Source organism: Silene latifolia, chromosome X (genome assembly GCF_048544455.1).
Source record: "Silene latifolia isolate original U9 population chromosome X, ASM4854445v1, whole genome shotgun sequence".
In the NCBI taxonomy this organism is placed as follows: Eukaryota; Viridiplantae; Streptophyta; class Magnoliopsida; order Caryophyllales; family Caryophyllaceae; genus Silene; species Silene latifolia.
Window position 1 is genome coordinate 1477161 of NC_133537.1, and position 10133 is coordinate 1487293.

Here is a 10133-nt window from a genome sequence, read left to right on the forward strand (position 1 = left end):
GGTTAGATTTCAGCCTCGGATAACGAGTATTAATACATTTTTCACGATTATCCGGGGTTCGACGAATGCTGGTTTATGACATACCGGCACCCCCAAATGTATTCCGTTTCTACTCAAATTTTGTGTGGCCGCTTTATCTGACCCGAGGAAGTTTCTGCGCGATTTCCGGAGAATTTTGTTCCGGTACCCTGGAATCCCGAAAAATCGTTTATTATACACTTCAATTTGAGCCGTTCGGGAGGTCGTACCGGACCGAGTTTCTTTTTCCCCCGATTTTTTTATAACGCGTCCGAGGTCATTTCAGAAGTTAACCTCTTCGATTTCAAATCGAATAACGAGTATTAATACATTTTTCACGATTATCCGGGTTCGACGAATCTTTGGTTTATGGCATACCGACGCCCCCAAATGTCTTCCGTTGCTACTCAAATTTTGTGTGGCCGCTTTATCGAGGCGAGGAACTTTCTCGCGCTATTTCCGGAGAATTTTGTTCCGGTACCCCGGAATCCCGAAAAACCGTGTATTATACACTTCAATTTGAGCCGTTCGGGAGGTCGTCGACCCCCTTCTTTTTCCCCGATTTTTTTATCACGCGTCCGAGATCATTTCAGGAGTTAACCTGTTAGATTTCAGCCTCGGATAACGAGTATTAATACATTTTTCACGATTATCCGGGGTTCGACGGATGCTGGTTTATGGCATACCGGCACCCCCAAATCTATTCCGTTGCTACTCAAATTTTGCGTGGCGCTTTATCCGAGCCGAGGAACATTCGAGCGATTTTCGAGAATTTTTTCCGGTACCGAATCCCCAAAAACCGTGTATTATACACTTCAATTTGAGCCGTTCGGGAGGTCGTACCGGACCCTTTTTCTCTTTCCCCCGATTTTTTATAACGCGTCCGAGGTCATTTCAGAAGTTAACCTGTTCGATTTCAGCCTCGAATAATGAGTATTAATACATTTATCACGATTATTCGGGGTTCGACGAATGTTGGTTTATGGCATACCGGCACCCCCAAATGTCTTTCGTTGCCACTCAAATTTTGCGTGGCGCTTTATCGACCCGAGGAACTTTCTCGGCGATTTCGGAGAATTTTGTTCCTATGCCAAAATCCCGAAAACCGTGTATTATACACATCAATTTGAGCCGTTCGGGAGGTCGTACCGTACCCTGTTTCTTTTTCTCCCGGGTTTTTTATACCGCGTCCGAGGTCATTTCGGGAGTTAACCTATTCGATTTCAGCCTCGGATAACTAGTATTAATACATTTTTCACGATTATCCGGGGTTCGACGAATGCTGGTATATGGCATACCGGCACGCCCAAATGTCTTCCATTGCTACTCAAATTTTGCGTGGCCGCTATATCTGACCCGAGGAACTTTCTGCGCTATTTTCGGAGAATTTTGTTCCGGTGCCCTGGAATCCCGAAAAACCGTGTATTATACACTTCAATTTGAGCCGTTCGGGAGATCGTATCGGACCCTGTTTCTTTTTCTCCCGATTTTTTTATCACGCGTCCGAGGTCATTTCAGAAGTTAACCCGTTCGATTTCAGCCTCGGATAACGAGTATTAATAAATTTTTCACGATTATCCGAGGTTCGACGAATGCTGGTTTATGGCATACCGGCACCCCCAAATGTCTTCCGTTCCTACTCAAATTTTGTGTGGCCGCTTTATCTGACCCGAGGAAGTTTCTGCGCGATTTCCAGAGAATTTTGTTCCGGTGCCCTGAAATCCCGAAAAACCGTGTATTATACACTACAATTTGAGCCTTTCGGGAGGTCGTACCGGACCCTGTTTCTTTTTCTCCCGATTTTTTTTATCACGCGTCCGAGGTCATTTCAGAGTTAACTGTTCGATTTCAGCCTCGGATAACTAGTATTAATACATTTTTCACGATTATCCGGGTTCGACGAATCTTTGGTTTATGGCATACCGGCACCCCCAAATGTCTTCCGTTGTTACTCAAATTTTGCGTGGCCGCTTTATCTCGAGCCGAGGAACTTTCTCGGGATTTCTAGAGAATTTTGTTCCGTTGCCCCGAATCCCGAAAACCGTGTATTATAAACTACAATTTGAGCCTTTCGGGAGGTCGTCTGAACCTGTTTCTTTTTCCCCCGATTTTTTTTATCACGCGTCGAGGTCATTTGAAGTTAACTGTTAGATTTCAGCCTCGGATAACGAGTATTAATACATTTTTCACGATTGTCCTGGGTTCGACGAATGTTTGGTTTATGGCATATTGGCACCCCCAAATGTCTTCCGTTGCTACTCAAATTTTGCGTGGCCACTTTATCTCGACCCGAGAAACATTCTCACGCGATTTCCGGTGAATTTTGTTCCTGTACCACGGAATCCCCAAAAACGGTGTATTATACACTTCAATTTGAGCCGTTCGGGAGGTCGTGCTGGACCGTGTTTCTTTTTCCCCGATTTTTTAATAACGCGTCCGAGGTAATTTCGAAGTTAACCTGTTCGATTTCAGCCTCGAATAACGAGTATTAATACATTTTTCACGATTATCCGGGGTTCGACGAATGCTGGTTTATGGCATACCGGCACCCCCAAATGTCTTCCGTTGCTACTCAAATTTTGTGTGGCCGCTTTATCTGAGCCGAGGAACTTTCTGCGCGATTTCTAGAGAATTTTGTTCCGGTGCCCTGAAATCCCGAAAAACCGTGTATTATATACTTCAATTTGAGCCGTTCGGGAGGTCGTACCGGAACCTGTTTCTTTTTCCCCTGATTTTTTTATCACGCGTCCGAGGTCAATTCAGGAGTTAACCTGTTAGATTTCAGCCTCGGATAACGAGTATTAATACATTTTTCACGATTATCCGGGGTTCGACGGATGCTGGTTTATGGCATACCGGCACCCCCAAATCTATTCCGTTGCTACTCAAATTTTGCGTGGCCGCTTTATCTGAGCCGAGGAACATTCTGCGCGATTTCTGGAGAATTTTTTTCCGGTACCCTGGAATCCCCAAAAACCGTGTATTATACACTTCAATTTGAGCCGTTCGGGAGGTCGTACCGGACCCTGTTTCTCTTTCCCCCGATTTTTTATAACGCGTCCGATGTCATTTCAGAAGTTAAACTGTTCGATTTCAGCCTCGAATAACGAGTATTAATACATTTTTCACGATTATTCGGGGTTCGACGAATGCTGGTTTATGGCATACCGGCACCCCCAAATGTCTTCCGTTGCTACTCAAATTTTGCGTGGCCGCTTTATCTGACCCGAGGAACTTTCTCGCGCTATTTTCGGAGAATTTTGTTCCGGTACCCCGAATCCCGAAAAACCGTGTATTATACACTTCAATTTGAGCCGTTCGGGAGATCGTATCGGACCCTGTTTCTTTTTCTCCCGATTTTTTTATCACGCGTCCGAGGTCATTTCAGAAGTTAACCCGTTCGATTTCAGCCTCGGATAACGAGTATTAATAAATTTTTCACGATTATCCGAGGTTCGACGAATGCTGGTTTATGGCATACCGGCACCCCCAAATGTCTTCCGTTCCTACTCAAATTTTGTGTGGCCGCTTTATCTGACCCGAGGAAGTTTCTGCGCGATTTCCAGAGAATTTTGTTCCGGTGCCCTGAAATCCCGAAAAACCGTGTATTATACACTACAATTTGAGCCTTTCGGGAGGTCGTACCGGACCCTGTTTCTTTTTCTCCCGATTTTTTTTATCACGCGTCCGAGGTCATTTCAGGAGTTAACCTGTTCGATTTCAGCCTCGGATAACTAGTATTAATACATTTTTCACGATTATCCGGGGTTCGACGAATGCTGGTTTATGGCATACCGGCACCCCCAAATGTCTTCCGTTGTTACTCAAATTTTGCGTGGCCGCTTTATCTGAGCCGAGGAACTTTCTGCGGGATTTCTAGAGAATTTTGTTCCGTTGCCCTGGAATCCCGAAAAACCGTGTATTATAAACTACAATTTGAGCCTTTCGGGAGGTCGTACCGGAACCTGTTTCTTTTTCCCCCGATTTTTTTATCACGCGTCTGAGGTCATTTCAGAAGTTAACCTGTTAGATTTCAGCCTCGGATAACGAGTATTAATACATTTTCACGATTGTCCGGGTTCGACGAATGCTTTGGTTTATGGCATACTGGCACCCCCAAATGTATTCCGTTGCTACTCAAATTTTGCGTGGCCACTTTATCTGACCCGAGAAACATTCTGCGCGATTTCCGGTGAATTTTGTTCCGGTACCCTGGAATCCCCAAAAACGGTGTATTATACACTTCAATTTGAGCCGTTCGGGAGGTCGTACCGGACCGTGTTTCTTTTTCCCCCGATTTTTTAATAACGCGTCCGAGGTAATTTCAGAAGTTAACCTGTTCGATTTCAGCCTCGAATAACGAGTATTAATACATTTTTCACGATTATCCGGGTTCGACGAATCTTTGGTTTATGGCATACCTGCACCCCCAAATGTCTTCCGTTGCTACTCAAATTTTGTGTGGCCGCTTTATCTGAGCCGAGGAACTTTCTGCGCGATTTCTAGAGAATTTTGTTCCGGTGCCCTGAAATCCCGAAAAACCGTGTATTATATACTTCAATTTGAGCCGTTCGGGAGGTCGTACCGGAACCTGTTTCTTTTTCCCCTGATTTTTTTATCACGCGTCCGAGGTCAATTCAGAGTTAACTGTTAGATTTCACCTCGGATAACGAGTATTAATACATTTTTCACGATTATCCGGGTTCGACGGATCTTTGGTTTATGGCATACCGGCACCCCCAAATCTATTCCGTTGCTACTCAAATTTTGCGTGGCCGCTTTATCTGAGCCGAGGAACATTCTGCGCGCGATTTACGGAGAATTTTTTCCGGTACCACGAATCCCCAAAAACCGTGTATTATACACTTCAATTTGAGCCGTTCGGGAGGTCGTCTGGGACCACTTTTCTCTTTCCCCCGATTTTTTATAACGCGTCCGATGTCATTTCAGAAGTTAAACTGTTCGATTTCAGCCTCGAATAACGAGTATTAATACATTTTTCACGATTATTCGGGGTTCGACGAATGCTGGTTTATGGCATACCGGCACCCCCAAATGTCTTCCGTTGCTACTCAAATTTTGCGTGGCCGCTTTATCTGACCCGAGGAACTTTCTGGGCGATTTCCGGAGAATTTTGTTCCGGTGCCCTGAAATCCCGAAAAACCGTGTATTATACACTTCAATCTGAGCCGTTCGGGAGGTCGTACCGTACCCTGTTTCTTTTTCTCCCGGGTTTTTTATACCGCGTCCGAGGTCATTTCGGGAGTTAACCTATTCGATTTCAGCCTCGGATATCTAGTATTAATACATTTTTCACGATTATCCGGGGTTCGACGAATGCTGGTATATGGCATACCGGCACGCCCAAATGTCTTCCATTGCTACTCAAATTTTGCGTGGCCGCTATATCGGACCCGAGGAACTTTCTGCGCTATTTTCGGAGAATTTTGTTCCGGTGCCCTGAAATCCCGAAAAACCGTGTATTATACACTTCAATTTGAGCCGTTCGGGAGATCGTACCGGACCCTGTTTCTTTTTCTCCCGATTTTTTTATCACGCGTACGAGGTCATTTCAGAAGTTAACCTGTTCGGTTTCAGCCTCGGATAACAAGTATTAATACATTTTTCACGATTATCCGAGGTTCGACGAATGCTGGTTTATGGCATACCGGCACCCCCAAATGTATTCCGTTGCTACTCAAATTTTGCGTGGCCACTTTATCCGACCCGAGGAACATTCTGCGCGATTTCCGGAGAATTTTGTTCCGGTATCCTGGAATCCCCAAAAACGGTGTATTATACACTTCAATTTGAGCCGTTCGGGAGGTCGTACCGGACCGAGTTTCTTTTTCCCCCGATTTTTTTATCACGCGTCCGAGGTCATTTCAGAAGTTAACCTCTTCGATTTCAGCCTCGAATAACGAGTATTAATACATTTTTCACGATTATCCGGGGTTCGACGAATGCTGGTTTATGGCATACCGGCACCCCCAAATGTCTTCCGTTGCTACTCAAATTTTGTGTGGCCGCTTTATCTCAGCCGAGGAACTTTCTGCGCTATTTCCGGAGAATTTTGTTCCGGTGCCCTGGAATCCCGAAAAACCGTGTATTATACACTTCAATTTGAGCCGTTCGAGAGGTCGTACCGGACCCTGTTTCTTTTTCCCCCGTTTTTTTTATCACGCGTCCGAGGTCATTTCAGGAGTTAACCTGTTCGATTTCAGCCTCGGATAACGAGTATTAATACATTTTCACGATTATCCGGGGTTCGACGAATGCTGGTTTATGGCATACCGGCACCCCCAAATGTCGTCCGTTGCTACTCAAATTTTGCGTGGCCGCTTTATCTGAGCCGAGGACTTTCTGCGCGATTTCTAGAGAATTTTGTTCCGTTGCCCTGGAATCCCGAAAAACCGTGTATTATAAACTACAATTTGAGCCTTTCGGGAGGTCGTCACGGAACTGTTTCTTTTCCCCGATTTTTTTATCACGCGTCGAGGTCATTTCGAAGTTAACTGTTAGATTTCACCTCGGATAACGAGTATTAATACATTTTTCACGATTGTCCGGGTTCGACGAATCTTGGTTTATGGCATACTGGCACCCCTAAATGTTTTCCGTTGCTACTCAAATTTTGCGTGGCCACTTTATCGACCCGAGAAACATTCCAGCGATTTCCGGTGAATTTTGTTCCGGTACCACGGAATCCCCAAAAACGGTGTATTATACACTTCAATTTGAGCCGTTCGGGAGGTCGTGCGGACCGTGTTTCTTTTTCCCCGATTTTTTAATAACGCGTCCGAGGTAATTTGAAGTTAACTGTTTCGATTTCAACCTCGGATAACGAGTATTAATACATTTTTCACGATTATCCGGGGTTCGACGAATGCTGGTTTATGGCATACCGGCACCCCCAAATGTCTTCCTTTGCTACACAAATTTTGCGTGGCCGCTATATCCGACCCTAGGAACTTTCTGCGCGATTTTCGAAGAATTTGTTCCGGTACCCTGGAATCCCGAAAAATCGTGTATTATATACTTCAATTTGAGCCGTTCGGGAGGTCGTACCGGACCCTGTTTCTTTTTCTCCCGATTTTTTTATCACGCGTCCGAGGTCATTTCAGGAGTTAACCTGTTCGATTTCAGCCTCGGATAACTAGTATTAATACATTTTTCACGATTATCTGGGGTTCAACGAATGCTGGTTTATGGCATACCGGCACCCCCAAATGTCTTCCGTTGCTACTCAAATTTTGCGTGGCCACTTTATCTGAGCCGAGGAACTTTCTGCGCGATTTCCAGAGAATTTTGTTCCGGTGCTCTGAAATCCCGAAAAACCGTGTATTATACACTACAATTTGAGCCTTTCGGGAGGTCGTACCGGAACCTGTTTCTTTTTCCCCCGATTTTTTTATCACGCGTCTGAGGTCATTTCAGGAGTTAACCTGTTTAATTTCAGCCTCGGATAACGAGTATTAATACATTTTTCACGATTGTTAGGGGTTCGACGAATGCTGGTTTATGGCATACCGGCATCCCCAAATGTATTCCGTTGCTACTCAAATTTTGCGTGGTCACTTTATCTGACCCGAGGAACATTCTGCGCGATTTCCGGAGAATTTTGTTCCGGTACCCTCGAATCCCCAAAAACGATGTATTATACACTTCAATTTGAGCCGTTCGGGAGGTCGTACCGGACCGTGTTTCTTTTTCCCCCGATTTTTTTATAACGCGTCCGAGGTCATTTCAGAAGTTAACCTGTTCGATTTCAGCCTCGGATAACGAGTATTAATACATTTTTCACGATTATCCGGGTTCGACGAATCTTTGGTTTATGGCATACCGGCACCCCCAAATGTCTTCCGTTGCTACTCAAATTTTGCGTGGCCGCTATATCCGACCCTAGGAACTTTCTGCGCGATTTTCGAAGAATTTTGTTCCGGTACCCTGGAATCCCGAAAAATCGTGTATTATTATATACTTCAATTTGAGCCGTTCGGGAGGTCGTACCGCACCCTGTTTCTTTTTCTCCCGATTTTTTTATCACGCGTCCGAGGTCATTTCAGAAGTTAACCTGTTCAATTTCAGCCTCGGATAACGAGTATTAATACATTTTTCACGATTATCCGGGGTTCGACGAATGCTGGTTTATGGCATACCGGCACCCCCAAATGTCGTCCGTTACTACTCAAATTTTTCGTGGCCGCTTTATCTGAGCCGAAGAAGTTTCTGCGCGATTTCCGGAGAATTTTGTTCCGGTGCCCTGGAATCCCGAAAAACCGTGTATTATACACTACAATTTGAGCCTTTCGGGAGGTCGTACCGGAACCTGTTTCTTTTTCCCCCGATTTTCTTATCACGCGTCTGAGGTCATTTCAGGAGTTAACCTGTTAGATTTCAGCCTCAGATAACGAGTATTAATACATTTTTCACGATTATACGGGGTTCGACGAATGGTGGTTTATGACATACCGGCACCCCCAAATGTCTTTCGTTGCTACTCAAATTTTGCGTGGCCGCTTTATCTGACCCGAGGAAGTTTCTGCGCGATTTCCGGAGAATTTTGTTCCGGTACCCTGGAATCCCAAAAATCGTTTATTATACACTTCAATTTGAGCCGTTCGGGAGGTCGTACCGGACCCTCTTTCTTTTTCCCCCGATTTTTTAATCACGCGTCCGAGGTCATTTCAGGAGTTAACCTGTTAGATTTCAGCCTCGGATAACGAGTATTAATACATTTTTCACGATTATCCTGGTTCGACGGATCTTGGTTTATGGCATACCAGCACCCCCAAATCTATTCCGTTGCTACTCAAATTTTGCGTGGCCGCTTTATCCGAGCCAAGGAACATTCTCACGCGATTTCCGGAGAATTTTGTTCCGGTACTGAATCCCGAAAATCGTGTATTATATACTTCAATTTGAGCCGTTCGGAGGTCGTGACTGGACCTGTTTCTTTTTCCCGATTTTTTTATCACGCGTCCGAGGTCATTTCGAAGTTAACTTTGTTCGATTTCGAAATCGGATAACGAGTATTAATAAAGTTTTCACGATTATCCGGGTTCGACGAATGCTTGGTTTATGGCATACCGGCACCCCCAAATGTCTTCCGTTGCTACTCAAATTTTGCATGGCCGCTTTATCTGAGCTGAGAAACTTTCTGCGCGATTTCCGGAGAATTTTGTTCCGGTGCCCTGGAATCCCGAAAAACCGTGTATTATACACTTCAATTTGAGCCGTTCGGGAGGTCGTACCGGACCCTGTTTCTTTTTCCCTCGATTTTTTTATCACGCGTCCGAGGTCATTTCAGAAGTTAACCTGTTCGATTTCAGCCTCGGATAACGAGTATTAATAAATTTTTCACGATTATCCGGGGTTCGACGAATGCTGGTTTATGGCATACCGGCACCCCAAAATGTATTCCGTTGCTACTCAAATTTTGCGTGGCCGCTTTATCTGACGCGAGAAACATTCTGCGCGATTTCCGGAGAATTTCGTTCCGGTACCCTGGAATCCCCAAAAAACGTGTATTATACACTTCAATTTGAGCCGTTCGGGAGGTCGTGCGGACCGAGTTTCTTTTTCCCCGATTTTTTTATAACGCGTCCGAGGTCATTTCGAGAAGTTAACTGTTTTCGATTTCACCTCGGATAACGAGTATTAATACATTTTTCACGATTATCCGGGTTCGACGAATCTTTGGTTTATGGCATACCGGCACCCCCAAATGTCTTCCGTTGCTACTCAAATTTTGCGTGGCCGCTTTATCTGAGCTGAGGAATTTTCTACGCTATTTCCGGAGAATTTTGTTCCGGTGCCCTGGAATCCCGAAAAACCGTGTATTATACACTTCAATTTGAGCCGTTCGGGAGGTTGTACGGACATCTGTTTCTTTTCCCCCGATTTTTTAATCACGCGTCCGAGTTCATTTTAGGAGTTAACTGTTAGATTTCACCTTGGATAACGAGTATTAATACATTTTTCACGATTATCCGGGTTCGACGGATCTTTGGTTTATGGCATACCAGCACCTCCAAATCTATTCCGTTGCTACTCAAATTTTGCGTGGCCGCTTTATCTGAGCCGAGGAACATTCTGCGCGATTTCCGGAGAAT